This window comes from Rhinoraja longicauda, chromosome 13, assembly GCF_053455715.1.
Source record: "Rhinoraja longicauda isolate Sanriku21f chromosome 13, sRhiLon1.1, whole genome shotgun sequence".
NCBI lineage: Eukaryota > Metazoa > Chordata > Chondrichthyes > Rajiformes > Arhynchobatidae > Rhinoraja > Rhinoraja longicauda.
Genome location: NC_135965.1, coordinates 39,932,043 through 39,947,454, shown reverse-complemented (window position 1 = coordinate 39,947,454; position 15,412 = coordinate 39,932,043).

The following is a 15,412-nucleotide window of genomic DNA, read 5'->3' as shown; positions in this document are numbered from 1 at the left end:
GGGGATTGGCAAGGCCAGCAGCATAATCAAGGACGAGTGGCACCCTCTTCTCCCCTCTGGCAAAAGGGATAGAAGTGTGAAAAACGCACACCTCCAGATTCAGGGTCAATTTCTTCCCAGCTCTTATCTCGCCTTCGGAGGCTCCCGAGGCTTTGGCCGTGGGCCATGGGCCCTGTGGACATCTGAAGCTCGCAGGTCCCTGGGTGGGGGCCGACTTCGGGAGCTCCGGCAGTGGCAGCGTCTTCGTCCGCCCCGAATCGTGGGCCTTGGGTTGGCCCGCTTTGGACCTTTCACCGTCCGGCGCAGCCAGGAATAGGATTTTCCACCGCCCGGCGGGGGCTTCAATGTCGGGAGCCCCGACTGCCGCGACGTGGCAACTTTAACAGCCTGACCGCGGGAGAAGACGGCAGGGAAAAGAGAAGACATTCTGGCCTTCCATCACAGTGAGGAGGTGACTGGAGGAGACTCACTGTGATGGATGCTTTTTGTTTTATGTTGGTTTTGTGATTGCCCCTCATTGTTGACTGTGGGTAACGTAATTTCATCCAAAAACATGTTTTTAGATGACAATAAAGGCCATTCTATTCTATTCTATCAGGCAACTGAATCATCCTACCACAACCAGAGAGCAGTCCTGAGCTACTATCCACCTCATTGGATACCTTTGGACTATCTTTGATTGGACTATGCTGGCTTTATCTTGCACTAAACGTTATTCACATTATTCCCCTTACCATGTATCTGTACACTGCGAAAGGCTCGATTGTAATCAAGTATTGTCTTTCCACTGACTGGTTAGCATGCAACAAAAGCTTTTCACTGCACCTCGGTACACATGAAAATAAACTAAACTGAATTGATTGCTAAAGGCCATGAAATCCCTGCCTTTTACCTACACAATGATAGGTGACCTATGGGGGCTGCAGACATAAAATAATACCTTAAAAGGAAAACAAAGGAAAACTAAACAAACTCTGTATTGCTTTATTGTAATTAGGAAGATAGGTTTAACCGAGAAGGAATAAAGTTTTCTGAAAACCTTATACAACTGAATAAATCGGACAATAATGTGAATTCATTTTCCTTACAATTAGTTTAGTTTAGTTTAGTGATACAGTGCGGAAACAGGCCCTTTGGCCCACCGAATCCATACCGACCAGCGATCCCCGTACATTAACACCATCCTACACTAGGGACAATTTTACATTTATACCAAGCCAATTAACCTACAAACTTGTAAGTCTTTGGAGTGTGAAGCAGTCTCTCTGAAACAGTCTCTCTGAAGTTGGACAGACACGTCTCATGTGAGCATAAACAACTAGAGAGTGAATGCAGGTAGAGAATGAAAAAAACACAAAGTGCTGGAGTTACTCAGCAAGTCAAGCAGCATCTCTGGAGAACATGGAGATGTGATGTTTCAGGTAAGGACTCTTCCTCAGTCTTTTTTCACACAAAGGGCAGTGGCTATTTGGAACGAGCTGCCAGTGGTAGTTAAGGCAGGGCCGTCTTAACGCATGGGCCTGATGGGCACTTGCCCGGGGCCCCACGAGCATAGGGGCCCCATGTTGATCTGTGTATGTTAAGTGACTTGCAATAAATAAATACTACTTTAAAAATGTAGGTTCAATAAGTGCTTTTTTCGCAACATTTTCGGTCCCTAAGTGCTTCTCACAGCGATCTGTTTCGCAACAATTAGCTCCCTAAGTGCTTTGCTTTTCCATCCCTAAGTGCTTCTCACAGCGATCTGTAAGTGCTTTTCGCAACAATGTAGCACCCTAAGTCCATCGCTAAGTGCTTTTCGGTAAGTGCTTTTCGCCGGCACGACAGGGGGGGGGCTGGTAGGGAAAGGGGGGTGGGGGAGAGTAACGGTAGGGACCCCAGTACACTGCTTTGCTCGGGGGCCCATAATGCTGTAAAAACGGCCCTGAGTTAAGGCAGATACTTTAACAACATTTAAAAGACATTTGGACTGATACATGGACAGGAAAGGTTTAGAGGGATGTGGGCCAGACGTGGGTAGGTGGGACTAGCTAGTCAGTGCGGACTCAGTGGGCAGAAGGCCGTGTATCTCCAAACTAAACAAAAAGTTGGTCTTGGCATTATGGCAAAGACATTATGGTTGGAAAGGTCTGTCGCTGTGCTGTACTATTATGTTTTACGTTCTATCAAGCACAGAGGAAAGCAGGGAAAGCACCACTGATTGATAGACCATGAGTCTTGTGCCACGTCTGAGGTCTTAACGGTCAAACAATTTCTAGATGAGCATGGGTGTCAGGGGTTATGGGGAGAAGGCAGGAGAATGGGGTTGAGAGAGAAAGATACATCAGCCATGATTGAATGGCGGAGTAGACGATTGATGGGCCGAATGGCCTAATTCTGCTCCTATCACTTATCAATTTATAAACATCTTGTTAAATGACAGAAAAACGAAGGTTCCCGTTGAGGCAACCATCCTCTCAATGTGTTCAACATACAAGTCATAAAAGGAGGAAACTAGAGCAAAGGTATTGAAGAATCAAGGACCTTAAAAGTATTAAAATTATTATTATAAAGAGTGTGCAAGATTTAGCTTGTTAAAGAGTTTGGTTTTGAAGTATTATTTTACACAGCAAAAACGTGTTATTATTTTATGTTAAAAGTCTCACATAAGCAGTAAAGTTCTACCATTAAGTTCAGCCCAGTTCTTGAAGAGTATCTCTCCTGTGATTATGTTATGTGCATTTCAGCAGTTGCCATGTGATCTGAGCGAATAGTTTTCCCCATGTTAAAATAAACAGGTCCCCTGTTAAAAAGCAGCAGACCCGAGTTTTCTGTTCAGCATTGCCACGTGGGAGGCTGTCTGCGCAATATCTGAATCCATACTCTGCTCCTTTGGAACTTCAGTGCAATTGAACTCTCAGCCTATGGGTTTTATGTGACCATTTCCCAGGATAGACTGGTACTGTTTCTAAACTTGCAAAAGCCATTCCCTGTTGCAATTGAATATGAACCTTTAACACAGTAAATAGATATTGCTCACTGTGCAAATGTTATCCCATCAATTCTGCATTCCTTTAAGGTGACTATTGGACATATTGAGCAAACATTGCTTAACTACTGGTAAGATAATAATAATACTGTACGATGGAACTGGTGCAGCTGGTTGAGTTACTGCCTCACCGTACCAGAGACTCGGGTTCGATCCTGACCTCAGGTGCTGTCCGTGTGGAGTTTGCCCGTTCTCCCTGTGACCACGTGGGTTTTCTCTGGGTGTTTAGTTTTTAGTTTAGTCAAGTCAAGTCAATTTTATTTGTATAGCACATTTAAAAACAACCCAGGTTGACCAAAGTGCTGTACATCAGTTCAGGTACTAAGAACGAACATACAATGGCACACAAACATAACAGCACATACATAAACAGTTCACAGCGCCCCATCAGAGGGCCTCAAACGCTAGGGAGTAGAAGTAGGTTTTGAGCCTGGACTTAAAGGAGTCGATGGAGGGGGCAGTTCTGATGGGGAGAGGGATGCTGTTCCACAGTCTAGGAGCTGCAACCGCAAAAGCGCGGTCACCCCTGAGCTTAAGCCTAGACCGCGGGATAATCAGTAGCCCCAAGTCGGCCGATCTGAGGGACCTGGAGATAGAGTGGTGGGTTAGAAGATTTTTTATATGGGGGGGGGGGGGGGGGCAAGCCCGTTTAGTTTAGTTTAGTTTAGAGATACAGCACAGGAACAGGCCCTTCGGCCCACCGTCCGAGCCAACCAGTGATCCCCACACATTAACACTAGCCTACACAAACTAGGGGACGATTTTACATTTACACCAAGCCAATTAACCTACATATCTGAACGTCTTTGGAGTGTGGGAGGAAGCCGAAGATAACGGAGAAAACCCATGCGGTCACAGGAAGAACGTACAAACTCCATACCAACAGCACCTGTAGTCGGGATTTAACCCAGGTCTCTGGCACTGCAAGCGCTGTAAGGCAGCAACTGTACCGCTGAGCCACCTCCCGAATCCCGATCGCATTCCGATAGTGCTCCCGATTCCTCCCACATTCCAAAGACGTACAGGTTTGTAGGTTAAATCGGCCTCGATAAATTGTCCCCTAGTGTGCAGGGAGTTAATGTAAAAGTGGTACAACATAGAACTAGTATGAAAAAGTGATCAATAGTCAGTGTGGATTCAGGGAACCAGAGGGCCTGTTTCCATGCTGTTTCAATCAGTCAGTCAAAAATATATATTCTGCTCATAAAAAGTGGTTTGCATTTCATCTTGCTTTAGAAGGGTAATCAAATTCCAGTGCCTCACCATACCAACTGGATTTTGAGAATTTTTGGTTGAGCACATCAAAAATATTTAGCCTTCAAACTATTGAGCAAGTTTTATTTTAAATTGGCCAGATGGCCAACATTTTGGTGCAACAAGTATCACAGTTTAACCACAGTCCCTGAGCCAGTGATGAGGTAACCAAAGGATTTATAACATGAATCACTTGGAGGAACCTGATGATTACTATGTGGAGTTTGCATGTTCTCCCTCAGAGTGCGTGGGTTTCCTTCCGGTGCTCACATCCCAAAGACGTGCCATTTTGTAGGTTAAGTAGCTTCTGTAAATTGCCCCATGTTGACGGAGTGGATGTGAAAATGGGATAACATAGAACTAGTTTGAACAGGTGATCAATGGTCGGCGTGGACTCTGTGGGCTGAAAGGCCTGCGTCCTTTATCTTTCAGTCAATCAATCAATAGCAGCCAGGGTCCACAGATGCAACTATTGTTGAATTTGTCTCTCTTCATGAAGAAAGCCACAACTACAGATTTTCCATGATTCCCCAGCATGTTTTCCTCTTCCCAAATGCAGAAAGCGAGGAGGGAAGGTTTAAGGAAACCATCCTCTCTGCAAAATTTTAGAACTTCAATAAAAGAGGCCTTACTGTTTTTCAACTGATAATTTGCCTTTTCATCCTCTATTCAGTCAGGCGCAATCGAGCAACTTGAATAGATAGTCGACTCTGGGACACAGTTGACGACACTTGTATCAAGAACAAAATCTTGGCAGGCAAGATCTTTGAAGTTCTCCTTCAAGCAGCTGCTGTCCTTCTGTGCCCTTCATGAGCTCTTGTCCATTCTTGGAGCTCACCGTGCTCGGTCCTCACGCACTTGGACCATGAATGGTCTTCACTCCACTGGGGGGATCCATGCAAATCAGCATGGTCTTGCAAATTGCATTTTTGGTCTATTTACATTTGTATTTGTGCAAGGTTCCTCTGTCATTAACAATTTTATTTGGTTGATTGCAGCAATCGAGCAGAAGAAAGCTATTTATTGTCTGCCCTCATGATTAAGTGAGCAAACACATTTGGAATCAGAGGACTGGCAAAGATCAGGATGAGCTATGCCTAACCCTCGTGGCTGCTACTGGATCTAAAAAGCAACAGTTGCTGGTTGCCTCTTCACTGTTGGAGGTCTGAATTCTGTTACAATCTTTGTTGATGTATTGATACTGCATGTTTATTAAAACAATTTAGCCTTGGGTCAAGGTGAATACCTCAGGATTGAATTGCTTCCATCTCTGTTGCAATCAGCTAGTGCTTCACATTCCAATAGGAAAAGGATAAATTACACAGACTGAATTCATGCCATTATTGCCCACTAAAACTGGTCAGTGAAAGACCACATTTACAGCTTGCTTATTTCTCTTTCTTCACCCATTTGTCTTCCTTATTCTTCTGAAATACATTAATTTCTATTGTTCTACAGTTTCGTGAACACACACTAGTCTGCAGGACAGTAATATGTCAGCTTTGATCAGCACTTCTGCACAAACCTATCTTACTGACAAACCTTCCCGTTGAAAGCACTTGCGATACAGTACGATATGATAGAACCTTATTTATCCGAGGAGGGAAATTGATCTGCCAACAGTCATAAAACACAAGATACATGAAACATGAAATTAAAGTAATGAGTGGAAAGGATTGAGGATGTGCAAAAATTGGGGAGGTGGGGGAGGGAGGGGAGGGGAGTCAGTACAGTTTGATAGCCACAGAAGGGTACAGTTTGATAGCCACAGGGAAGAAGGATCTCCTGTGGCATTCTGTACTGCATCTTGGTGGAACCAGTCTGTTGCTGAAGGTACTCCTCAGGTTGTTGAAGGTACTCCTCACCTAAGTGTTTTACCTGGCACTGTGTAAAATATTGTCAAATGATGTTGCCAAGAACTACTTTATTGCATTGCTTGTAAATTGGTTTTGCAAATCTATTTTTTTGGGAAGAGTCAAAAGTGTTTAATTGTTATGTGTTCCAGTAATGGAACAATAACATTTTTACTTGCTGCAGCTTTATGGATCCATTAACTCACAAGTATATAGTGATCAATCATACAATAAATTAATAATCAATAATACTCAGTAACCAGAGTGCAATAGTGGAAAACCAAAGTATGCCGTACAACTGAACCAAAGTTCACATTAGGTCATAGTTGCTGAGTAGGGTTGTGAATAATGTTGTCCAGTGTTCAAGAGTTTGATGATTTCTTGTTGTTCTTGAACCTGGAGATCATGGTTTTCAGGCTCCTGCACCTCCTTCCCGAATGGTAGCAACAAGATGAGTATGACCAGGGTGGTGTGAGACTCTGTAGTCTCTTTTTGCTTTGGTTTATTTCACTCACATTTTAGACTGTAATGATGTATTCTTAATGTTTTAATGTTTTATGTTTTATTCTTAATCATTTACCAATTTAATGATCATTTCTTGACAATAACTAATTTTACATGACTGTGAAATATGAGGTGTTGCATTTTGGGAAGTTTAACACGGGCAGGACCTACACAGTGAATGGTAGGGCTCCGGGCAGTGTTGTAGAGGAGAGGGATCTAGGGGTGCAGGTGCATGTTTCCTTGAAGGTAGAGTCGCAGGTAGATCAGGTGGTCAAAAAGGCTTTTGGCACATTGGCCTTCATCTGTCAGAGTATTGAGTATAGAAGTTAGGAGGTCGTGTTGCAGTTGTATAAGACAATGGTGAGGCTGCATTTAGAGTATTGTGTTCAGTTCTGGGCACCTTGTTATAGGAAAGATGTTGTTCAGCTGGAAAGGGTACAGAGAAGATTTACGAGGATGTTATCAGGACTAGAGGGTCTGAGCTATAGGGAGAGGATGAGCGGGCTGGGACTCTATTCCTTGGAGTGCAGGAGGATGTGGGGTGATCTTATAGAGGTGTATAAAATCATGAGAGGAATAGATCGGTTAGATGCACAGAGCCTCTTGCCCAATGAAGGTTAATCGAGGACCAGAGGTTTATGGTGAAGGGGAAAAGATTTAATAGAAATCTGAGGGGTAACATTTTCACACAAAGGGTGGTAGATGTATGGAACAAACTGTCAGAGGAGGTAATTGAGGCTGGGAATACCCAAACAATGTAAGAAACAGTTAGATAGGTACATGGATAGGACAGGTATGGGGGGATATGGACCCAATGTGGGCACGTGGGAGTAGTGTAGCAGGAACAATTTGGGCTTGTGTGGGCAAGTTAGGCCGAAGGGCTTGTTTCCACACGATATCACTCTATGACTTTCTATGACTCTGTGACATGTCGACTTATGGAGGTTGATGGAAATCAGCTACTATTTTCTATTAATTTGCTGCCTGACACTGGAGAAGGCTATGCTAATTCTGTGAAATTCTCTGCCTCAGAAGACAGTGGAGGCCAATTCTCTGGATGCTTTCAAGAGAGAGCTAGATAGAGCTCTTAAAGATAGCGGAGTCAGGGGATATGGGGAGAAGGCAGGAACGGGGTACTGATTGTGAATGATCAGCCATGATCACATTGAATGGCGGTACTGGCTTGATGGGCCGAATGGCCTACTCCTACACCTATTGTCTTTTGTCTATTATCTACTGTCTAATATATCAAAACACAATGTGCTAGAGGAACTCAATGGGTCAGGCAGCATCTGTAATGGGAATGGAGAGGCAACATTTTGAGACAGGACTCCTCTTCAGACTAGTATGTCACTAGTACGCCACATGTTTTATTTCTACAAACTGAATGGGTCTTCAACAATGGCTGCAGAAATTGATCCTTTCCCGCCTACTTCCAGCAGTGAGACCTCTTGAAAAATGCCATGTTCTTTGTTTGAGACAGGAGTTGTATTTTACATGTATATTGGAGCACCCAAAACAACACCCGTAGATCGGTGCAAGGATAAATCTATTAACAAGCCACAGCCATTTGCCCAATACGGCTGTACTCCCAGATGCTTCAGGCAATGGGAACATTGCACACATGTTTGCGTCTCAAATTTATTTTAACAGCGTCAAATGAAAGAGTTGCAGCTCAGGTTGAGTGAGATGAAAACCATCAGACTGAAAACATGGGTGGGATATGAAAGCCGAGGGTGCAGAGGAACTAACAGACTTGCAGTGCCTGGTATTTTCATCACCAATGCAGTTCATTGTGCCCAGAGGTCAAGGTCATTTCCCTGGCTTTTGGAAAAGCTGGTTTCATTCAAAGCCGGTCCTTGCGGTAGTATCTCACCTACAATGTAAACAGAAGCTGATGGTGGAAGACTGAAAGGTACAGCAAGGAATCAGGCCCTTTGGCCCACTGAGCCCATGCTGACCATCAATCACCAGTTCACAACAGTTCTATGTGATCCCAGTTGCTCATCCTGCACACTAGGGTTGTTGGTATTGGTGTATACACTTTCTCATCCACTTCTTACATTAGGGTTAATTTACAGCAGGGGGGTGGGGGGGGGGGGGGGGGGGGGGGGGGGAGGGTTGCCAGAAGCGACCTAAAATTTGAGAGTTCAATGTTCATACCATTATGTTGTAAGCTACCCAAGCGGAATACAAGGCTGGAAGAACAATACTTGATAGAACTTGTGATGGTAGTTCTACTACTGATAGAACTCAGTAGTGAGTCATATCTTACCTGCTATCTGTGGGACCCAATTGATATGTTGTCTGCCTATCATTGTTATTTTGGAGAAAATCAAAAGGAATTAATTACCTGTGAAGTGCTTTGGTTTGTTCTGACACAATGAATAGCTCTTTGTCATCACAGCCTTCGCTATCAGTTACATAATTCCCAATATGTTCAGCCAGATCTTTCAGTGTCGAGATGCAGTTTACCAAAGTCATCTTTGACCCCCAGGGACCGTCTCAGGAGACGGTCAGCCAAGGACTGGGAACTTGCTATAAGTTCAAAGCAAACTCGGAGAACACGATGCCAGCTTTAATACATAAAAACGGAGCACTTTTAAACATCACCTATCTGTTTCACAACTTTAATTTATACTAGACCAAGTGGACCCGTTGGGCCCAAACCTCTCCTGCATTGGTGCAGCATCCTCTCCTCTCCCCCTCCCCTCCCCTCCCCTCTCCCCCCCTCCTTCCCCCCCACCCCCTCCTCCCCCTCCCCCTCCCCCCCCCCACTCCATCCCCCTCAACCCCCCTTATCCTCCCCCCTCCCTCCCCCTCCCTCCACCCATCATTCTTCCCTAGGAGATAGATTTAAACTTTAAAATGAGAATAACACCGATTTCAATTAAACTTTTCCCATTAGCACCCTTATTACTATTCTTGCTATTGAGGGCGTGCAGCGTAGGTTCACTAGATTGATTCCCGGAATGGCGGGACTGTCGTATGTTGAAAGGCTGGAGCAATTAGGCTTGTATACACTGGAATTTAGAAGGATGAGGGGGGATCTTATTGAAACATATAAGATAATTAGGGGATTGGACACATTAGAGGCAGGAAACATGTTTCCAATGTTGGGGGAGTCCAGAACAAGGGGTCACAGTTTAAGAATAAGGGGTAGGCCATTTAGAACGGAGATGAGGAAGAACTTTTTCAGTCAGAGAGTGGTGAAGGTGTGGAATTCTCTGCCTCAGAAGGCAGTGGAGGCCAGTTCCTTGGATGCTTTCAAGAGAGAGCTGGATAGAGCTCTTAAGGATAGCGGAGTAAGGGGGTATGGGGAGAAGGCAGGAACGGGGTACTGATTGAGAGTGATCAGCCATGATCGCATTGAATGGCGGTGCTGGCTCAAAGGGCTGAATGGCCTCCTCCTGCACCTATTGTCTATTGTCTATTGTCTATTACTTTGGTAAGTTGGGCCTAAAATTGTCACGCTATCGTGTACCTGTAGTTCAGGAACAAACAAACAAACAAACAAGAGCTTTAGTATATAGATGAGAGATTAGCCATGTTCCCAACACATTTGCATTTACATGCCCTTCCCCAGTTAACAATTATATTGTATATGATAATCCATTTTAAGTGATTTAAAACTAAAGATACTCGAGTAAAGGAAGAATGTGGTGATAAATGTCTAGAAGTTATGTGAACATAATTTGTCTTCAATGAAAACCCCATTTTGGCTTTGGAGATCAAAGAACTGCACATTTCCTTTACTGCTACTAGCTAATGGTTTAACTTTCAATTATCATCTTTAACAATAAGATCCCTTATTACTTTAAGGTAGACACAAAATGCTGGAGTAACTCAGGGGGACAGGCAGCATCTCTGGAGAGGAATCCCTTATTACTTTCATTGACATAATGTCTTTAAAATAATAATTTAAAAAAGTTGAAAGATAAGCACATAGAACAGGTCTTTCTTGATTAGAACAGGTGTTAAGGTTTATGGGGAGAAGGCAGGAAAATAGGATTAGGAGGCAGAGATCAGACATGATTGATTGGCAGAGTCGACTCGATGGGCGGAATGGCCTAATTCTACCCCTATAACTTGTGAACATGAACGGTATAGCACAGAAATGTGCCCTTCGGCCCATCGTTTCTGTGCCAACCAGGATGCCAATCTAAACCATTTCCTTACACATAGTCTGTATCCCCCTATTCCCTATGTAGAAACAAGGAAATGCATTTGTAAGTTTATACCAAAGATAGACACAAAGTGCTGGAGTAATTCAACGGGTCAGGCTGCTTCAAATAGGTCTGAAGAAGGGTCACAACCCAAAACGTCACCCATCCTTTGAGTCTGAAGAAGGGTCCCGACCTGAAACGTCACCTATCCTTTTTCTCCAGAGATGCTGCCTGACCAGCTGAGTTGCTCCAGCACTTTGTGTCTATTCCTCTAATCCCTGCCTGTCCACATGTCTATCTAAATGCCTCTTAAACATTACTCAGATATCTGCTTTTACCCTTGCTCTGGAGCACATTCCTAGCACCTACCATTCTCTGCATAAGTATGCTGTATGTAGTATCAACGTCATATTGCTATAAATAAAATGCCCAAGGAATCAAAATGGGCAACTATGATCTGTGCTGTTAACATCTTAGATTTATTAACATCTACAATTATTGCAAACCAAAAACAAAAATAATCAATAATATAGTTTTTCAGTTCTCAATACAATATCAGCAGGTTTTTGAACAGTTGCTAATTGGCTACTCCCATGAATGTCATGGAGTCATAGAGCTACACATCACAGAAACAATACCCAATGGCTCACCTTGTTCATGTCGACCAAGATGGCTTTCTGGGCTAGTTTAGAGATTTAGAGATACAGCGTGGAAACAGGCCCTTCGGCCCACCGAGTCCGCGCCGCCCAGCGATCCCCGCACATTAACACTATCCTACACACACTAGGAACAATTTTCACATTTACCCAGTCAATTAAGCTACATACCTGTACGTCTTTGGAGTGTGGGAGGAAACCGAAGATCTCGGAGAAAACCCACGCAGGTCACGGGGAGAACGTACAAACTCCGTACAGACGGCGCCCGTAGTCAGGATCGAACCTGAGTCTTCGGCGCTGCATTCGCTGTAAGGCAGCAACTCTAGTCCCATTCTTCTGCATTGCACCCCACCCCCTCTAAACCCTTTCTATCCATACATCTGTCCTGTGCATTGTTTGCAATTTTGGAATTACTAAACTTTTAAACATTGCCGCCCAATCTTAAATAGCACATAGACAACAGACATGGAGGGAAATGATCACCGTGGGAAGATTATTGGAGTTTTGTGCTTGGCTGAAATTATATTTCCCTCGAGTAAGAGATTCTTCAGTGCAAGGTGACACCATGTTAATTGCTGATGCAGAATTCCAGCAAATTACATGAAAATAACAATTCAGAAAGATTCATCGGGTCAAGGAGAACCGGTGATGAGAAAAGTGACAATGGCGGGCGTATTTTAACAAGAGGAGCTGCAAGGAAATGTAATAGAAACACTGCCACATACTTTTTTTGTAATGTCAGGAACAATGGACACTTAGAAAGGAGATAGTTCAATGTAAAATTTACTTATACCTGTAATAATTATCAGTATTTTTTAGATTTTTCCTTTCTAGTGCATACAATTCATGGGCATAGAATAGAAATAAATAAATGTGACTTTTCATTCTGTTAGTGAGAATATGTTAAAGAAATTGTAAGAATTTATCCTTCACAAAATATTGAAATGATGACTTAAATCACAATGCCTTACTTTTTTTAACCCATCCTTTTCATTAAATGAATCTCTGGATAGAAGCTGCATTTTTTAAAGATAATTTTCACTATTTTGATATTGAATACAATGCTTCTGATGAGGATGATATTAGAGTTTAAATATAAACACATTGGATTCATTGCATTATTTAGCACAATACCGAAGGGCAGTTTGTCTCTCCCAATCACTTTATTTAATAAATTAAAAGTTGGGCGTCACGGTGGCGCAGCGATGGAGTTGCTGGATGCTCCGGTTTCCATCTACACATAAAGATATACAGGTTTGTAGCTTAATTGGCTTCGGTAAAAATTGTAAATTGTTCCTAGTGTGTAGGATAGTGTTAGCGTGTGGGGATCGCTGGTCGGCGTGGACTCGGTGGGCCGAAGGGCCTGTTTCCACGCTGTATCTCTAAAGTCAAAAGTGATGACAGTCTCATAATTTGAAAACCAATGGACAAGCACTTGATATACTTTCTGCAGTGCAGTCATGCCAAACAATGAGCCATTGGTATTCTCTTAACCATGAAAAATAAATCAAAAGGCTTTTTTTTTTTTTGGAAAGCATGCAACACAATCAATGAAAAGCTTTGTCCCGGGAGAAAACAATATGAAATGAAACACTCAAACAAATTACAGGTTAAGAGAAGGAAAAAGACAGAAGTCTGAAAATTGAAACATCCCCGCATACTGAACCTGAAAGCAAATACGCAGAAAGTTATTATAATAACAGATTGCTAGGCCACGGATATGATGCTGTTACAGATGCAAGGTATAATTTTGACATCTGTTGTGGTTCAGTGGTGGCAGGCTTACCTGCGAGTCAGAAGATTGTGATTTCAAATCTCAATGAAGAGTCTGAAGCATGAAACCTTGGCTGCCAGCCCACTGAGGAATTGAAAAAAAGATGCACTGCAGGAGATGACTCTTTTTCATGAGAGGTCCTTAACACTGTGCTCCTCATGACCTACAAAGCCCTCCATAACCTGGCCCCATCCTACCTGACTGACCTCCTCCACAGTCACACTCCCACCCGCACCCTCCGCTCTGCTGCTGCTAACCTCCTGTCCCCCCCCCTGTCCCCCATCCGGACCAAACTCAGATCCTGGGCGGACAGGGCTTTCTCCATCGCTGCTCCCACCCTCTGGAACTCACTACCTCAAACCATCAGAGACTCCTCCTCACTCACCACATTCAAAACATCACTTAAGACTCACCTGTTCAACACCGCCTTCAACCACTGACCGTCGCTTCTCCGTATCCTTCCTTTTTTTGTTCGTTTATTTATTTATTTTTATGTTTTACTTACTCTGTAAAGCGTCTTTGAGTTTCCAGAAAAGCGCTATACAAATGAAATGTATTATTATTGTTACATGTGAACAGCAATTCACCCTAGCAACGTACAAACTACGTACAGACAGCATCCGAGGTCAGGATTGCACCCGGGTCTCTGGCACTAAGGCAGCAACTCTACTGCCGCCAATAATAATTTGTAAAACATTAAACATTGACGTCAAATCATACTTGTGTGTGATAAACTAATTAAAAACATTATTATTAAGTGCAATGCAAGACAAAAACATTTTCAAAGAAGGTTGGATATCCCGCAAGTGCCAGCGAGAGCTCGTGCATGTTTGAGGGGTCAGATGTGAAGTGCTTCTGGTTGCACGGGTCAGTGTTATTTGTGCACCGTCAGTGGACTCATTGGCGATACCGGCGGCAGAGAGTGCAGGGCAGATGTCCAGCAACTGCTCAAGTCTTCGTCTCTGAATGGGAAATTACAATACAGAGGAGCTGACCCAGAATGTCCACTGTGTAGGAAGGGACTGTAGATGCTAGTTTAAACTGAAGACAGACACAAAATGCTGGAGTAACTCAGCGGGACAGACAGCATCGCTGGAGAGAACGAATGATTGATTTTTCGGGTCGAGAAGAAACGGTCTCGACTCGAAATGTCACCCATTCCTTCTCTCCAGAGATGCTGCCTGTCACGCTGAGTTACTCCAGCTTTTTGCGCCTATCTCCAGGAAGAACACCGATCTACAAGATGCCCATGGAACCATTACAAACAAGTTTGGATGCTTCGGGTTGAAGATACAGCACAGAAACAGTCCCTTCGGTCAACCAGGTCCACAACGACCACTGATCTCCTGTTCATACTAGTTCTATCATATCAGCTTCCTTTCTCATCCACGCCCTGCACACTATGGGTAATTTACCAGAGACCAATTTACCTACAACCTGGCATTTCTTTGGGATGTGGGAGGAAACCGGAGCACCCACGCGGTCACAGAGAGATCGTGCAAATTCCACACAAGCAGTACCCAAGGCCAGGAATGAATGGGGATCACTGGTGCTGTCAGGCAGCAGCTCTACCAACTGTACCACCGTGCTAGGTTGATAGGTGGGAATGTGCAAGTGCAAACCATACAAACTGTACATTTGGTTTGTTCACTGACTAGAGTATCCTCTGGACCATTTTATGCTCTCCTGGTTTGATACAAGGGAGTTCAAAGAAAATAAGTAATTGCAAACCTAATATGATTTTCTTCTGACCATAAGTTTATAACAGAAGGTAGATTCGCACCAAAGGAAAAATTATGTAACACAGTCATACAATTTAGAATACTTTTTGTGTGAACTACAAGATGATGTACCATATATTTATCTTCCAGGAATCTTGCAGTAGGTTAGTTGAAAGCAAGAAGGCAATAACATCTTTGCCAACAGCAAGTGATTTTAATTTACTTCATTGATTGCATTATTAAAACTTACAAAATATACTCTCACTTCCTTCTCACAACACTGCCTGATTATCTAACATTCTCCTGACACAAACCGTGCCATTTTTCAGCACTTTGTCTCAGGAGCATATTCAATTGGCTGTTCAATTGGTTGCGTTGATGGATAACCTCACTTGATTAGTTCCTGTAAGGAGCTGTGGTGATAGATAGACCCTTTTGATTGTTTGTGTCTTAGAT